Consider the following 18,386-nt stretch of genomic DNA (forward strand, 5'->3'; position numbering starts at 1 on the left):
CTGAAAGGCCCTCACAGTCCGGGCTGTCCTCTTTCGTGTCTTGAACGACATACTGAGCTACTACCCAAGGCCGGACGTGGAGCTGGGCTGGAAGGCGCACAGTGAATGCAGCTGAACGCCCCTGCCCTCAGGGAGCCTAGAAACGGCCAGGGGCAGACGCACCCTCAGGGAGAGGCCCGTGGCTGGATGCGCAGTGGCTAAATGGAAAGGCAGAGTCCAGCTTGCAGCGCTCACTGCGCCGGGCACCTCACCGGGCACCTCACCGGGCCTCCGGGGTGGGGAGCCTGGGCTCGGGAACCGGCTGGACAGCACGGGGAGGATGGCGAGGGCCGGGGGCGTGCAGGCCGCGGAGCCGCACGAGGGCCTGCACCTGCGGGCGCTGCGGAAGGCCCCAGCCTCGCCCGCCCCGGGCTGAGACCGCTGCACCGGGGTGTGCTGTGCGGCCGGATCCCCCCTCTGCCCCCGGCCGCCCTGGGGGCCACGCAAGCCGCACTGGCTTCACCGTGCTGTGGTCAGGGCGCTGCTAGGGCATGGATTCTCCGAGGCGGGCGGCGCAGGTGTTTCCAGGAAAAGGCAGCAGGAACTTCCGAGAAACTAGGACTCTCAACTCTAAGATACCTGTCCCAGGCATAACTTGGTACAAACGTCAGACATGCCGTGGTTTGGGGTGGGTGAGGGGCGGCAGACTCCCCTCCCGGAACCCCAAGGGGACAGGGACCCAGGGCTGTTCTGCTTCTCTCAGGCTCTGTGCAACCTTGCTCGGTGCGTTTCCACCAGGCTGTCTTCCTCCGTCCCGCTGCTTCCTATGGGACAGTGGCACAGCATGGAGGTGACACAGAGCCTGGCTAATCAGAGTGGCTCTGGGTGCTCTCTGTGCCCCACAGACAGCCAGAGGTAGGCCTCTTTCTTTTCCTTAGAGCCTCAGAAAGGACACTGGCCGGCACAGCCACTCCATCTCTCAACTCCCTGCTTGGCTCTGAAATACGATGGTGTCCTGTGTAAGATTTAAGTCAGGCATGAGCTCTGGGGACCTTTGTTAGATTTCAATGCTGCCGGGCCCCTGGCTGTGAGGTCCTGTAGAAGAAAGCCCACCTGTCAGCACAGGTGACATATTACCAGGATGGGCCTGCCAGAGAAGTCAACCCTCTAGGGAGGGTCCCTTTGTTGGCTCTCATCCAGCCACGCTGGGACACAGGCCTCCCGGAGAGCTGTGGCACTCTCACACTCAAAGAAAGGCCTTTACTCTCCAGGGAACCTGTCCCCTGTCTGTGTGGCTACCAAAGGCCTCCATCTCTCCAGGGGTGTCCCCTGAGGCCACCACCTGTAACTAGGGCTTCCCTTCCTGCCACCTTGCCCTTTCCAAAGCTACCACCGCCACATATCAAAACCAAGACCCAAGTCCACCCTTTGGGTTTCTGGCATCTGGGAGGAAACACTCAGTTTAGTGGCACTTAACCCTTACAGGGGTGAAAGCTCCGTTTCACAGTGGGAAGGCCATAGCCAGGAGTGGTTTTTCTTTTATGAGTAGAGCTGTTTGTGCAGGAGGAGCCACAGCTGCATGCATGCTGGGCTTCCAGAGGGCATGGCTGTGTCCCTGAGATGAGCCGCTGCGCAGCCTTGACGGCAGCCGGTGCCTGTGATGGGGTGTGACCCTGGTGTTGTGAAGTAGCCGTTCTCTGATTGGCAACGGCCTGATTCACAACACCAGCTGCCCCACCACACCATGCCTGGAGGTCTCGGGTGGCTGGCAGGCATGCGGTCACCACCTTGCTGCTGCTGGCCTGTGGAGGGGGGACAGAGACAGCTGTGGGTTAGAACGGAATGCAAGCAGAATCGACATGTCATCTCCCTATCTTTATCCCACACTTTTCTTGTTTGTCGTGTCCTTTGCCAGCCTTGCCATCCTCCAGACTCATGGGTGGTATTAGTAGCTCCAAGGAGCCCAGGCCCCGCGACACAAACCTACCTGTGTACTGGTGCCTTTCTGGGAAGGGGCTCTACTGCCTTCAACAAATCCTCAAAGGGAAACATACCGCCCCCCCCCCCCCCCAGCTTGCACATCTCTGCCCTGGGAGGTGCAATGGTAACCAAATCTTTCTAAGAAAAAGTTTTTTCTTCACTGAAATTTACATGGCAGGGATGCGGGGACTCCCATCACTCCATTGCCACACACAGAAACCAGAGACCATTCTCACTTCATGTTCTGAGGAGTAACTGCCAAGAACCCCCCCCCCCCCACCTCCTCTCTTTCCATCTGTCCTCAGACCCTGAAGGCTGCACGGAGAGGTTCCCACACCTACTGAGGACAGCCAGAGTCCGAGTGGAATCCTCCAGGGATGGAGAGTATTTCTGGACTCATCCTCCAGAGGGTGGAAACACATCCCAAGCACAAAATCAGGGCCATCACTGAGGATCTGGGGCTGTCATGCAAACCAACAGAAGCCGAGGATGCCTGAAAGGAAATCAGGGGGTCAGTGTGAAAACGAGTCATCACCATGCTCTGCCTTTCCATCAGCAGGTGACCTGATCCAGCACTCAGATTCAGCTGGCAGATATGTGAGATATATGAGAGATATGTGAGAGATGTGAGATATATGAGAACTTAGCAGTTCTCATTTCAGTATTTGCTTATGTTTTATCACCATTATGAAATTCTGTAACATAAACTGACATGAAAATAGCATTTGAAGTTGAATCCCCACTTCCAGGTGTCGATAAATACTTAAATGAATAGCTTCTTTGGCTAAAAGTGGCTCCTGCCTGGCCGTGTAGCTCTTAGCTACCCAATCAAGAGAAATATTTTCCACTTTCTGCCATCCATCTTAGAACCTGCTTTATTTTAAGGACACCAAGTTGGCAGGTTCCTAGCACTGGATGTGACACAGAAGTTCCACCAAAGTTCTTGCCAGAATTGGGGGAGGCAGAAAGTTTGAGTAACTGATCAACCATAGCTGTGCCATGTAAATCACCATTGCTTTTGAGTTCAGAAACAATTGGATTTTTATGCCTACAATCAAAGAATCCTGCTGGGACATCAGGCCATAATGTCTATACTGAGGCCTCTGTGGTCCACAGCGCTGCTAACCTGAGGTGTCTACAACATGTGTGTTGCCTATGTTGGGCCCCAGGTTGACCCTGTCTCTTCCTGTGTTCCTAGGGCCTGTTGTAGAACTCTCTAGACCTCAGTTCTAATATCTGCAGAACAGTGTAGTAAGATTAGAAAACCCTGCCTACAGCAAATGCTTGATACATGTGTGTATTCAGTAAGTACTGGTGCTGAGTTATGTGGCTAGCTTTCTGAGCTTTGGGTAGGGAGAGACCTCGAAATTTTTCTTTCCGTTGGTGCTGGACTGTCTGGTAGATTGTCTTGTGGACTAACAATCACCTACTCTGAGAATGAGCAAGTCCTAGAAAGTGAGCTTAGCTCCTTGTAAAAAAAAAAAAAAAAAAAAGCAAGGGGGGACTATTAACTGCTACTGTTGAGTGGCCAGAGCCTTTAGCAAAGTTAATGCATTTTGGCTAACACCATGCACTTGGGAAGGCTGTAGTGGTGCCAAGTGACACCTGTACAGACTCCTATGAAGCCACAACACCATACCTAGGGACTCACACTGTCCCACTCCTATATCCGAGGGCCAAAAGGGGACTTGGGAATAAGTGAGAAGCTGGGGCCATGGATAGAGCTATCTACAGCTACCTCTTCTTGGTTCTATCTAGAACCTATCAGTGCTCAGAGTGTCAAAGAGAAATGAAGAAATGATTGTCTCAAAAGCCACAAGTGACCATGGTTTAACCTCAAATGCTTGGAAGCAGTTGGCACTATGCAAGGGCAGCCTGGCCCTCTTTTTCTCCTTATTCTTCACATTCCTCTTCCTCTCTGTACTCTTCTAACTTCTCTTTCCTGCCACAGGGCCTTTGCATAAGCCTCTTCACCTGAAATCCTCCCTCCCCACTTTGCATAGTTTAGTACCAACTCCTCCTTCAGACTTCCACTCCAAAGTCACTTCCTGGACTGACTCCCATCGCCCAGACCAGATTGGACTCCTCCATGACATGCTCTCCAGGCATCTGGTACTCTTCCTTCAAGGCACTTGTTATACAGTGTCCATGACGTCTCTTCTGCTCAGTTCTAAGCTTGCCATTGGGTCACTGGCATTGAAGTACATTCTTCATCTCCATGGCCACCCTGCACCCCCAGGAGACTCTCACCCTCATATCAGGTAACACAATACACACCCAGTTTGTCCCTTTGTGAGTCATTCTTTACTCTGCAGCTTGAGTGATCCTTTTAAAACATAAAATCAGAGCATGTCACTCTGCTATGTTAGGCCCTTATTCCCTTCCCATCACACCCAGAATGCAATCCAAATTCCTTGTGAGATCCCACAGGTCCTGGGGGCTCAGCTCCCTATACTGTCCACCATCACCACCTCTCCCTGTGGACTTGGCTGCATGCCCTTTCTTTTGGATCTTGGAACACAGGTCTAGACCATTAATGTCCTCTGCAATGTCAATGATTGGGCCTTTCCTGTGGATGGAGCCTTCTGTGAGCTCAAGAAGCTACCCCTCTCCCTATAACAGGGTGTTTGACCTGGCTGGTGGCCTTGGGCTTGGCTAGAGCCCCCACCTGCCCCAGGGCTGGGGGCTCCTGTATTGTTCATCCCTGTGGAGTACCCTGTCCTCTCCCACTGTGGGGCCGGCCTTCTTAGCTGCTTCTGCCCTCCTGAGGACCTGAACCACACAGGGGCATTTTAAGAGAATGTAAGATTTCTGGTGTTCTAAACTTCTGCACCGATTTTAACCCAAGCCTTTTACCGCATGATTCTCTACTCTGGCCTTGCTGGTGTCATTCCTTCACTACACACTTGGTGGGGTCAAGGCCACTAATTCGGTTTTGTTTTGTTTTGAGGAACATGATGACCACTTACTTGCCTTGGCAATCCCAAGTACATGGCACTTATCTAAGCTTTATAACATCAGAGGTCTCAAGTCAACTGTTTTCCTGCCTGCTACTTCTGGAAAAAGATGGCAGTGACAGAAATGCATGGTGTTTCCTCATCAGCCACCCCCCCGCCCCAACATGTTGAACAAGGGTCACCACAGACACCAGCCCCAGTCTGGCTGGCTCAGGGTTCCACTCCCGCTCTAGATCCTGCTTCAGCTGGTTTGGAACTGAAGCTCAGGAATCCAGTCCCCATCCCAGGGACTCCAATCTGATAAACCAGGTTTAAATCTAGGACTCTCTGAAAAACTGACATTCCTAATAAGCCTCAGAGCAGGAGGAATTGGATACAGCTCCAGCATCTTCAGAAGCAAATTAAATCTTGCATGTGGCAGACACGGTTGGTGTCCAGCATCACCATTCCCACATACAGGATGTGGTAGGCCTGGGGGCTACTTGGATCAGGAAGGAGAGCCGGAGTGTGTCAGCAGGATGTCAGGGAGTTAACATCCTCAAGCAGCCCCCACCAGTGACACACTGGAGCTTATGGATGACGCCTGCACCTGCCCCTCGAGGAGCAGAGGTCTCCACCCTCTCATAGCAGTAACCTGGTGGACAACACAATCTTGTTGTGTCGGGTGGCCCCCTCCCTTTGCACCTCCCTAAACCCAGTGGTGCATTGGTGTCTCTGGTCAGTGGATTTAAGTGCACCCATGTTTTGAACAGGTGTAGCTTATGTTGTTTCTATGTGTGCTTTCAGCAGGGCAAGGCCTGGGTGAGGGTTGTGAGTCACTTGCTCTCAGATGCTGACTCCACTCGCAGGGGCAGGATGGTGAGCACCTCCTAAAATTTGTGTCATCGACGGTCTCGTTTGTTCACCTTGCTCCCATCCTGATGTTCAAGAGAATCAGAATACACAAATCAGGCAAAAGAATCCACTCCAAGGAGGTGTTTTCTAGAGTGTTTTTGTACTTACATTTCTTCCTTGCTTTTTCATAGACAATAACCCTCTAGATGGAGGACCCCTTGGCATCAAAACTCCGAGGTACCGCGATCACCCTGCACAGCCAGTAGTCACAAATAACTGTTTCAGGCATGTAAGACAGGATGTCTACTCTAGGATAATGGCAAAAATAAACTCAAATGCAAGCTGTGAATGCTGCTTTCTTTAGTGCATCTTGGCTGATGCCTTCCAGGTGGGCTTCAAAATAAAAACTCCTGGTTCAAGGAGGATGGCTTGGCCTGCCGAGCACAGCCCAGAGTTTATTAGCACAGTTAATATTGCATGCAAATAGATTTCCCCGCTTCCGTCATGCCAGTCTATTAATTCAGTCCCTTGTCTGCTACATCTTTATCCTTGGCAGGTTAATCCTGCCAAATGCCTTTGCTGTAGCACGTGTCATGCTGTGCCTATGTCCAACAATGCAATTTTGCTAATCCTGTTGTATCAGCTTTGTGGCCCTGTCTGGTCAATCCAATGGTGGAAAAAAAGTGCATAGGAAGTTTTTTGCCAAGATCTTTCTCCTATTCTGGCATCTACTCCTTCCTCTTCCTCTTTTTTTTTTTTTTTTTTGTATTTTAAATATGGTTTCAATTAAATGGCTTAAAAGTCAACCACAGTGTTTGGACAGCTGCCACTGCCAATGTCATTCAGACAAGAATGTCAAGACTCTCAGCAGGCCTCCAGACTCTTTCCAAAATCTGCTAAGCATGTCTTTCTCCTAGGCTCTCAGAGGCCTGAAGATGGCAGAATGGAGTGAACATATATCACCCACTATTTTTGATGCCAACCTCCTTACGGCTTTGTGGGATCATTAATGTGAATTATTGGAAGAGGTGTACCCCTTCCTGTAAGCACCTTTATCTGGTATGCACCTGACAAGGGGGAAAGTACCTCCTGTCCATGACCCAGAGGAGTTAGGAACATGGGCCTTATGATTTGCCCAGGTTCAAATCCTAGGACTGTTTTCTACCTCTGTAACATCTAAGGCACATTGCTTTACCTCTCTGGACTCAGTTTCCTCATCTGTAAGAAGGGCATAGCCACAGCACCCAATGCATGGCATTGCTGTGAAGATTCAGTGAGTTAATACATGTTAATCACTCTGAATGAGGCAGGCACTGGGTAGAGACAAATTAATCTTAGCATAGATTGTAGAATTTGTCAAAACTCACGATCATTTACAGCTTACTGTAGTCCAGATGCAAAGTCTGTGGTACAATTCCCCACGGGCATGTCTTTTAAGGTCTTCAGACATATACTCCACTCTGTCACCTGCTAATTACAGAAATCTGGGTATAAGGAGACATTTCTAGCATCTCTACCACGGGCCTCTGTGTTGTCCCTGGTAGCTCTGGTGGGTGAGAAGAGGCATTCCAGGGTAGAAAACAAGTATCTGTGCTGAGATTCATGGGAACCGAGTCCTGGGTCTGCCACCTCCTGATCTTGGACAAGGTACTCAACCTCTTAGACTCCTACAGACCTGATGTTAGAAATGGGAGACTTGGGGGATCCCTGGGTGGCTCTGCAGTTTAGTGCCTACCTTTGGCCCAGGGCGTGATCCCGGGGTCCTAGGATCAAGTCCCACATCAGGTTCCCTGCATGGAGCCTGCTTCTCCCTCTGCCTGTGTCTCTGCCTCTCTCTCTCTCTGTCTCTCATGAATAAATAAAAATCTTAAAAAAAAAGAAAAAGAAAAAGAAAAAGAAATGGGGGACTTGATTCTACACTACAGGGTGATTGAGGGTTATGTGCAAAAGCTGGAGGAGGCAGCTGACATGCTGCTCAACAGGAGCTCAGGGCATGGAGCCCTACTCACTGCTGTTAAGTGATAGACCAGCCTGGCTTATCTCTTACCCCAAAGGACCCCTAGAGTACCTTTTGCAGAGTTCGCTTCGATCTTTAGTCTGAGACCGCTAGGTGGGTTTTCTTTAGTTTTTTATCTGATGAAAAAATGTTTTTATCACATATGTATGTACCCCCCTAAAGCAGTATGTTATTTAAGTTGGTTTGCTTTTGAGCTTGATACAAATTGTATCATACTGGACTTAATCTTCTGCAACTTGCTATTTTCACTCAGAGTTGTTTCCGAGATTCATCCATGTGGTTGCATTTAGTGGTGGTTCACCCATTTCCCTGCCACATGACAGTCCACTGTGGGAATATGGCACAGTTTCCTCATCAATTTTCCTGAGGATGTACAGCTAGGTCAGTTTCTTAGCTTGGTGATTAGGGCTGTTGTGTGCATTCTTGGGTACTCTCAAGCTCTTATGCAAGTGTCTTTCCAACCTGTATGCTTAGTTCATAGACTTGTGACTGTTTAACTTTCTAAGATAGCACCAGGCTGTTATTCTAAGTAGCGCTGTTTGAATTTCTTACTGAGCTTTATGAAAAATATGTCAATGCAGCTATGATTCAAAAGAAAAGGCAGGCAGGCAAGTAGGAAATAAGGGAGGAAGGGAGAGAGAGCAAAAAAAAAAAAAGAATTCCCCTATTTAGTTCAAGGCCATTACAGGAAAATACATGAATTTCCTCAGGTGGTTCCCCCCCCCCTCAGGTGTTTTGCCTTCTCTAATGATCCAAATTCAACTGCTCCAGGGTGTTCAAAATGCTATTGGAAGATCAAACATTTACTAAGTCCAGTCAGTGTGCATATGAGGAGACTGGCACTTTCACTTACTGTTTATAGAGTGTTAACTGTCCTCTTTCTTGAAAATAATTTAGCAAAATGAAACAAAAGTCCTTAAAACCAGTATAACCGGCTTGACACTTCCTTTCATAGGATTCTAAGAAAGAAATATGCCAAGAAGTTTGTTTAAGTATGTTAACTGCAGTTACTGATAGCAAAAGGAAAGGAGAAATAATCTAAATGTCCAGAATTTACTGGTTAAATAACTATGCAGTAATTTAAAATGACAAAAGGATGTGTATATCATAGTGAGCAGGGAAAAAGCAGTTATATATGTACAGACCATCCTGTATATAGGAAAGAGCGGTTTCTGAGTGATGGTGTACATGCGTAGGTTTCAGATGGCCCCTATGTGTGGGCAGAGCTGAATGTGCATTCTGATGTGAGCATTTAGACACTTGTAGGATAACCTTGAGGGCAGAGTATTAAACCTGCTTGGTACTAATATTTCAAGACAGGATTTTGCTCTTGATTCAAGGAGGGTATTTTGCTCCTGGGAAGAGCTATATGCCTCCCTTGGCAACCTGGGAAGCAACTACCACCTATTTCTTCCAGATCTTGCTAGGTCTTCTGATAAATTAATCCCAATCATTAGTGGAGGTCTATGTACTTATTATTTCCAGACTTGATGCTTCACATTATCTGGTTGAATTCTGAATGAGGTGAGATAGTACTGTTTTATCCATTTCCCACCTTAAGAAAATGGAGAAATAAAAGTACTAAATAATTAAAATAAAATAAAATGGAAACTTGGAAATTACAACCAACTTACCCAGAGTTGTAGCTAGAAAGTCGCCACACAGCTATGCTTTGAGCCCAGACCTACTGGCTCTCCAGGCCTCAAGGCTACAAAACACATTGGTGGCATGATAACATTTCTTTTGCTGGCATCTGAATCCAGATAGACCTCCTGAATTACTAACTCTCTTTAGCATTTATTTGTTCCCAGTTACAGTGATACCAAATGCAGTATTTTCCTTTTCATTTTGGTTGTTCATAAATCCTACACTTAAGTTTTAAGGGGTGTGGAGAAAGGAGAATGTGACAAAAATGTCTACAAAACCCCAAGACTCTTTTTTTCTGCAAAAATTAGGAAATTCCAGCATCTAGCACCCTCCAGCGATTAGAAAAATCCTATATACCTCAAGTCTACAGCAGGGATCTTAATCCATTTTTCACCTGCCAGTCTCTTGAATAGAATGGGTTTGTTACACTTCATGTAATTAAAACATGATGGAATCATGCTATTTGCAAAATGAGTTCTGAATCTCTGGCCTCCATGGCTCAGGCATGTCCACTGAGGCACAACTGTGTGTTACCTTGGCAAGAATTCCTGCTGAGTGGGCAGTCCATCTAACTTGGGTCTTGAGAGAGTCGTGCTTACCTAGCAGAATGCAAACGTCTCTGAACCTTGCTTACTGAATAAAAGGCAGCTTTAGCTTCCCATTGCATATCCTCTGGCAGGATCAATCACACATCCCAGCCAGACACTCGTGGCCCCTGCTGGTGATTAATCTCACAGAGAAGCTCCTCCTTGCACTGAATTGCTGTATCTGAATGCAGCCTTGGGGTGGTGTGGGGAATAAAGGCTGGGAGCAAAATAATAAGCACATGACATGTTTGAGAAGCTGCTCTGTGCCATGTGCTCCAGGAAGCTTTTTTTAGTGGTTGATTCACCGCCAGAAAATTCATTTTTGCCATGAATGCTACCTAGCATCATGGATTTCTTCTTTTCTACGGTGAATGTGGTGCCTTAGTTAGTTGTGTGTGTGTGTGTGTGTGTGTGTTGTGTGTGTGTGTGTGTTTTCCTGTTTTCTTTTCAGCTAAATGAAAGTTGGCTACCTCCTGTCCCTTTGGTTGTTCTAGGGATATACTCAGCATTCACATGCAGTCAGAGGGATAGAAAGTGCTTAGGTTTCTCTACTCTGAAAGATTTAACTGATAATCATATGATTGAAAGAGGCCTGTTTTTACTTTGCTCCTGAGACTCTGCTTTTGTAATTCTTCACTGAGTTCGAAACTGCTCAAAAGCTGTTGCAGTTTTCAAAAACTAGGGTCATCTCAGTGGGTGTGGGAGGGAATGATCCAGGGAGGCGGAAGTCCCACATGCATTTATCAGAGGTGGATTAGACTTAGTTGAGGTACTAAGAGCTTCCAAAAGGGCTGTCAGCTCCTTGGCTTTCCTAAATGATGCTGTTTATTACTATTTTAGGATCCAAGCAAAATACAGAAAAACCTTGCTTTAAAGAAACCCAACATACAGAAACCTCTATTGATACAAAAACCTCCTAAGGAGTGACTTCTTCAACAGATCTACAACGCTACTGAAAAGGAAGTTTCTTCCATATCTTAAGTATCATGTTTGAGACACATTTTATTTTAGGGCCATGCCCCATTGTATAAAGAGAAGCTCATCTGCATTTATCTCTGAAAAGAGATTTCTTTTGAAAAAGCACCTCCCTCCTCTGCAAGCCCTGGAAGACATATTGACAACCGGAGGATTAAGACATAATGACAATAGGGGGATTATTTCCTAACCTGGTGTGTGACAAACGCCTATTAATAAATGAACAAGCCAGTCCTGTCTCCATTTTCTCTCCAACACAAAGCCCCATCGCCCAACGACTGGAGCTGAGGCAGCCACGGGGTTGCTGTCCTCTCCTCTCCTCTTTCTCCTTTCCTCTGTTCTCCGCTCCTCTCCTCTCCTCTCCTGCTGCCTGCTTAGGACTGGGGAGAGGCCCTCCCAACTCGCCTGAGCATCCCCAGCCCAGATGGAGGTGGCTGTGCTGAGAGCAAGCCCCTCCACCCCAGTCAGGTGGGCTGCTCTCTGCTCCTGTGTGCCCCTCCTATCTTGACCCCTGGCACTTCCATTGCAGACAAAACATACATTGGAGAAGCTTGATCAAGCAGCTCCTCTCAGGGAAGAACAGAAGTTGTTGTTTGAAGACCTTGACTGGCATTGAGACTTCAAAAGCCTTGCTGGGCAGTTCTGGTTCTCAGCACAGATCTATTTTTTTTTTTTTTTTTTTTTGTACAGGGAAGTCCTGTTCCCTCTCACAATTCCTGGCCTCTATCACACCAGGTTTGCATTCTCTTCTTTCCAGGACTTCGCCCAAGAAATGATCTCTTACAAAATGCAGCAACTTGAAGAAAAAAAAATCTTTTAATGAAATGTGATTTAACACAGGAGCAAGGGGAGGTTCTGTTGAACAGAATGAACTACCTCTACAACAGCACAAAACACTCCAGAAAAGATAATGGGAACAGGCTTCTGAGAATGAGTCACCACCCCTCCTGCACTCACAGCCCTGAGTTGGGGGAAATACTGGTGCACACACTCACACCTGTGCTCACCCACCTGCGATGGCTCGCTGCAATGTCATGTTCACAGTCTGTTAGGAGATTACTCAGCCATTATTTAGAGATCACTAGCAAAAGTGAAGGACAAATCACAAGTCTAAATCTTTCTGACAGTTTCTGGTGGCTGGGAGTAGTTGTCTCCTGGAAGGTGCGCTCCCCAGACTCTAGACCTAGGCACACCATTGACATGACTTTTACAGAATGTCATTATTGGAGGAGCTCAAGGACCCACCTCTGTTAGCTCCTAAACAAGCCCAAGATCAACTGGAGCTAGTGAATTCCTCTGGGACTCTGGCCATTTGCAGCACACTTCAAAAAATGCCTCTGAGTCCTGGGGGCAGGAGCAGCTTTCCTGCAAATGAATGGGCTCACATGCTTGGGGTAGGGAGTTATTCAGAGGAACAGGAAGGTGGGATGGACCAAGGCAGAGGGGAGAATTCAGGGGGTCCATGCACCTTCCTTGGTAACACTGTTTAAAAAAATTCTATGTGTAATAACTTACGGATGAAATGGAATAAGTAATACTTAGACAAATATCCCTGACACTTCAGATAAAGCACTTTTAAGATCCTAGGTATCTTAACATAAGTATTTAAAGATGATATTATGAGAAGAGGTCCATCTAGGACATAGAAAGACCAAGGACCCCTTCCCCATATGAATGTCAATGTGGTGGAAGGTGGACATCAGCACGGATATGAAGATGTGGCTCCTGCATTCAACAGCCTTAGAATATGTCCACATGCTTCCATTCACCCCATGCCTCAGTTTCCTTACTGCTAATATGGGAGCCTCAAAATCAGACAATGTGTGTCTTTGTCCATAGCCAGGCTGCAACCAACTCAGAATACCTCGTCATAAGGCACAAAGCCCTACTGACCGGCAGGTACCACACTGAGCTTCTCCATCCATTTTCTGGACACAACACAGGATGTCCAGCCTCCTTCATTCTACAAAAAATTCCAGAAACTGGTCACTCTTCTAGTCACTCAACATCAGACTCAGCCAAAGCAACCTTGGAACTCAGCTGAATGTCATGGGGGCGTGCTTTCTCTTCACCAAAGGAAGCCCACCTAATCACTGACCTGCTGTTTTAAGTCTGGGCTGAAAAAACTTGGGATGGGTGGTGGGCATGATTGCTGGGGAATTCTCTCCTGCACTTGTGTATTTTTTAAAGACATACCGATAAGGCACAGCTGACGTCACAGAACCTGTAAGTACCTCTTAGCTCTCGTTTCACGCAATGCTTCTACAGACATGCTTTCATGGGTCTTTTAAGCACAGATGGCAAGAGGATGAAGAGTTTCCTGTTTCAGGGTCCAGGAGTTCTGTTCCTTCCATCCTCCTTCCATTCTTCATTCTTAGAAAGAAAACAAAACCCAGGCTGGCTGGCGATACAGTGCTCTTTAGACAAAGCAGCAAGCACACCACCTAGCTGATGTTATTGCTTTGTCCTCTCACTCTCAGGCAACAGCTGCAGATCTGCGGGCTCAGGAGAAGTGGGCAGGGCTTTCAAAGGAAGCTGAAGAGAAAGGGCTATAAGGAGAAGACTCTCTGCAAAGCTTGTCTTCTCAGCCGAAGATAGACCTGACTTCCATCCCCCTTGTCCTCAAGAGGCACCAAAAAAGATCATGGTGTTGTTCCCATTTTGTAGATGGGGAAAACCAAGGCAGTGGGTCTCACAGTAAACTTTTCTGAGAGCAGCCAATTTAATCTTTATAAAAATTTGTGAGGGGCTAGATGTACTTTGTAAACATTTTTAACTTTCCTTTGGAGCAAATTTTGCTTCATAGTTAATGCTTTTTATTTCCTTTACTCCACAATGGCTTCAGACCAGTCTGCAAGGAAATGGTAATGAAGAGTGAGGTAGCTTATCCACAACACTGACTCACACTGAACTGGTGGGAAGCTCAGGGGAGCAGGTTGACTGCCAGAAGGGCACGGGGAGACATTTCCAAACACCACTTCTATTGCCTCCTCCAGTTTGAACGATTTGTTGATAGGACCATGGGCGGCTTCTGGAGGTGTCTGAGATTATGACCTTGCTTCTTCTGGGGAAGCTCTGTAGTCAGAAAATGAGACTTACCATCACTTACCCCTGAATGACCCTGAGGCACTGACTCATCTATCTCAAGCCTCATCTGCATCATGTAGAACAGGGGATTGCATTATCATAATTGAACTAGACAACATGTCCACGTGAGGCTTTGCCATTTATGAAATCCACCTTCCCGGGGCTGATGCTTCAGCACATTTAACTGTAAAACACTGCCCACCTTTTGTGGTTGCTTCTGAGGGTCTGACCACCTAGTACTCATCAAGTAGAGGGCAGTGTGGCTGGAGTTCAGAGAAGACTCCCACAGAGCCTGGTACCTGGGGTGGAAAGGTAAAGGGTAAAGGTCAGTGAGACAGACTGCCAATGATGAGCTGACAGTTTCTTTATCTGTAAAATAAGGACTATAACAACACTTTTCCTCCTAGGCTGTCAGAGGGAATAAAAGAGATAATCCACAGGCTCAGTAAATACTCACAGCCACCACCACCATCACCACCATCATCATCATTGTCACCGGCAGCTCGTTACAGAAATAACCCAAATGTCACATTGGGGAGGTCTTAAAAAGCTCTGTGTTGGGGATCCCTGAGGAGTGGTACACACTTTGGAACATTCCTTCTAAATAATGCTCAGAGTTCTTTATGCCAAAGCGTAACATGTTGGTAGAACCTATTATGTTCTTGGAAGTGTTTCCCTCCAATATCAAATATTAGGAAGAAAAATTAAAAAGGATCAAAGTAGAGGGACTCAGATGATTCACAGCCAACGTGGGCTACAGAGTGTTCAGGTGTTTATATAATGAAATCACAGAAAAATAATGGAAAAAGGAAACATACAATTAATGTCAGTAGGAGAGCTGGCTAGCAATATTGAGAAAACATTTTGATGCCCATTTGGTAACTACAACCTTGTCTCTGGAGACTAAGTTCTATCATTGGCTTCTGCCACACGGTGACCCCATCATCCCCACCAGCCTGCCCAGCCTACAGAGCCCGACCACCACAGAGCTCGTCAAGGCAGTTGGTGCCACCTCACTACATTTCTCAGAGCCTTAGCAGAGCATCCTCTGAGCCCTCTCTGGGGACGGTGAGGAAGTAGGTGTGCAGACTGCAGGTGATAAACCTACTCCAACCTCCCAGCCATCCTAGGCTTTTGCGTCCTTCCTTCTGCATTATCCCAGGAAAGTTCTAGAACCTTGCTACTGAATGTAGAACCACTGAGTTTAACTTATAGCCAATCAGCAAAGCAATCTTTTAGAGCCACTTCCAACTGCTTGAGCTAACACATGAATTCAGAATCTCTCTATTCCATCTTCCTTAGTCAAACACCCTTAGAATCCATTCCTGAACATTTCTCAGGCTTTCACCAGTATAATTTAGCAAAACCTTGCAATCCTTTTGGAGGAATGTCCCTCCTGGGCTCACCCTGTTACACTGCCCTGGGGACCAGACGTTACTCTGGCCACCCCATGGGGGTCAGGCCTTGGTGGAGGCAGGGCTCCTGGGCCCCAACTCTTTCTGCTCCTAGTTACCATCAGTGTTTCCACTTGTGGAGACAGTTCCTTAGGAAGCAAAATTTGCTGACTGAGGTGCTCAGTTCTATTTTGGTGTTTTGCCAGAGATCATTTTTGTTTTTTTTTAAGATTTTATTTATTTATTCATGAGAGACACAGAAAGAGAGAGGCAGAGATACAGGTTAGAGGGAGAAGCAGGCTCCATGCAGAGAGCCTGACATGGGACTCGATCCTGGGTCTCCAGGATCACGCCCTGGCTGAAGGCGGTGCTAAACCACTGAGCCACCTGGGCTGCCCTTGCCAGAGATTTTGATTTTGAAATTAAAGAGTCCTTCTGATCATGAAAGGGTTCCAGAGGCATGAGCCTGAGGCAATGCCCTGGAGTTCTCTGACCTGATGGCATTGCTGTTCAGAATTGCCTCTCAAACAGTCTTTGCAGGCTGGGCCCCAGTATTTACCTCCCAGCATGAGACATTCCTCTCTCTCTATTCCCTCCAAATGTCAAAAGATCTTGAATGGTTATCAAAGACAGACGGATTTTAGGTTTGCCGAGAAGGGACAGTGATGTGTGGGACAAGGTGGCAGCTTCTGGAATTCCCAAGTGTGCTGTGTGGTCCAGGTGCCCTCCACACCTCTCCAAGGCTCCCAGAGAGGGAGATATAACATTGCCCCCACGTTATGTGTGATGAAATGGAGACATGGCCTCACCCCTGTGCTCCCCCCACCTCTATATGTGCCCCCAGTGACAAGAGAGTATTGTTTTCACTCCCCAAATGAGGAGAAAACAATGCATGCTCTGGAGCTCAGAGGGGAGGGAGGGAAGGAGGAAGGGACTCCCGGTCAGTCATGGGGGAGAACCTGGGTCCTGGCCACAGTCCTCCAGCCCCCTGGTGTTGTCAGGAGGTGTGGTCTTTCCTCTTCTCGAAGGTTGGCAGTATACCTACTCTCCGCTGTTTCCCAAATTCTCTGGATGCAGAAGGGAGACCAACTCAAGCCATTCCATTTATTCGTGCTTTAGACACACCTCCTTAAACTGGAGTTTTGGAAAGCCTGGAATTGGCAGTAAAATGGGCCTTTTGGATTATCTAAGAATGTAAACACTGATGCTGCACTTGGGAAGGCACAGATTTCCTACAGGCAAAACAATCCTCCGTCTAACAGTCAGCTTGCGGACACCGTGCTTGACATCGACCCAAAGGAAACAAGGTTAAAACTTTTAAAACAATTCAGCACCAATACATAAACAAATGAGAGCTACTTCTTTTCTCAACTTTTTTTTTTTTTTTTTTTTTTTAAGCAAGTAAGCTGAATTCTGAGTTATAGTGGAAAATTTTTTTAAAAATGAGGCTTTGGTGGGAGAGCTGGGACCTGGGGTCAGACAGACCCAGAGGCCCGACCCCTCTCTCTGGGGTCGGGGGAAGCCATGTGGGCTCAGCCTCCTCAGAGTAAAACGGGATGGTGGACCCTTGGAGGATTGCAGTGGGGACTGATCCAGTTGAGCACGGGGTGTAAATGCTATCAGCTCCCGGTGAGAACAGTGGAGCCGAACACATGTTTTTACTCTCCTGGCCCTTGGGATGCATTCAGGTCTCAGGAAGAGAGTGTTTCCATATGTCCCAAGCATTCCTTCGAGAGTTCCTTTCCAATTCTAAAAAGACTGGGTTGGACACTACCAGATTTGGTCACCAGTGATTCAAAGAATGAACACAGAACATGTAAGCACCAAAGTCAAGTTAATCAGCTGGCCTTTGCTAGCCTTTTCTCTTGAAGGGAAAACCAATTTAACCTACTAGACTTGGAACACAGAGACTTCCTTCAAAAAGAATGCAGGACTGACCGAAGTGCTAACAGTTACCTACACAACCGTAAAATTAGTCAGCAACCTCCAGCTAAAGCTCGTATTCTGAACAATAAGGGGGTAAGTGAAAACCAAATCCTCCCAATCCAGCTGAAGAACAGGATGAGAGAAATAAGCCCGCTGCATATGCCAGTCAGGAGGAAGGTGAGGTTTTATTTAAATCCTTGGGTGACAGGATTTTGCTGGCACTTGTTTTCCTCTTGCTCTTCAAGTTCACCCCACACTGGGGGATTCAGGATGCAAAGTTGCAAGGGCAGTGACATGTGGGGAAAGGAGGTAAATATGACTCAGCCTGTGGGTTTTGCAGTGTCTGGTTTCTGTCAAGATGTAACCAAGGAGGAAGGGGACAGACTCAGGTGCAACTGTTAAGATTTGTGGGGAAGATAGGAGCTGCCCCCTTTCTTCCCACAGAAATAGAATCCGCCTGACAAAACATCCTAAATGCACAGAACTCCTCTGAGCAGACTCAGCTCTTGGAAATCATCTTTGATGCTTTGAGCCTCATTAACAACAAAGGGTCACCTTATCTTGGCCTGATTTTGTTTTTGGTTCACTTTCAATTTGGGTTGTCGTGAACCAAAGTAGTCAGAAAGGGATTATGGAACGATCTTCCCTGTCCCTTCTCTCCACACCCAGATAGCCCCTACCCCATCCCCCAATTCTTAGTGCTTGCTGCTGTGACTAAATCTATAAGCGTACAAGTGCCATTAACTGACATTCATCAAAACACTCTTCATTGTTCACAGACACAAGCGACCAAGAGGTGGAAATTACTTGGCATTTCATTTTAATCTGTATTGAAGATTTGCCTGACAAAACATATTAAGTGTAAGCATTGCTGGCTGGGGAATGAAGCTATGTTTATGGCATACCCATATTTTTCTTTCCTAAAGGAAGGGAAATGACACTTCCCCTGTCCTTCCCAACCTTGTGCAGCTTGCCAGCCCCCACCACAGCCCCACCATCTGTG

The 18,386-nt window shown here is 47.2% G+C and overlaps 1 long non-coding RNA gene and 1 other non-coding gene across 2 annotated transcripts; both read right to left on the reverse strand.

The window, feature by feature from the left end:
* Nucleotides 1–1,648: 1,648 nt before the first annotated feature.
* Nucleotides 1,649–1,710, reverse strand: MIR138A (microRNA mir-138a). Its single transcript, NR_049284.1, has one exon. It is a non-coding gene; the product is annotated as a microRNA mir-138a (primary transcript).
* A 10,211-nt stretch (nucleotides 1,711–11,921) lies between these two features.
* Nucleotides 11,922–14,594, reverse strand: LOC119865337. The gene is made up of 2 exons (XR_005376780.1): nucleotides 14,266–14,594; nucleotides 11,922–14,051 (listed from the first exon to the last, which is right to left on the reverse strand). It is a non-coding gene; the product is annotated as an uncharacterized LOC119865337 (long non-coding RNA).
* Nucleotides 14,595–18,386: the final 3,792 nt, after the last annotated feature.

Source organism: Canis lupus, chromosome 23 (genome assembly GCF_011100685.1).
Source record: "Canis lupus familiaris isolate Mischka breed German Shepherd chromosome 23, alternate assembly UU_Cfam_GSD_1.0, whole genome shotgun sequence".
NCBI lineage: Eukaryota > Metazoa > Chordata > Mammalia > Carnivora > Canidae > Canis > Canis lupus.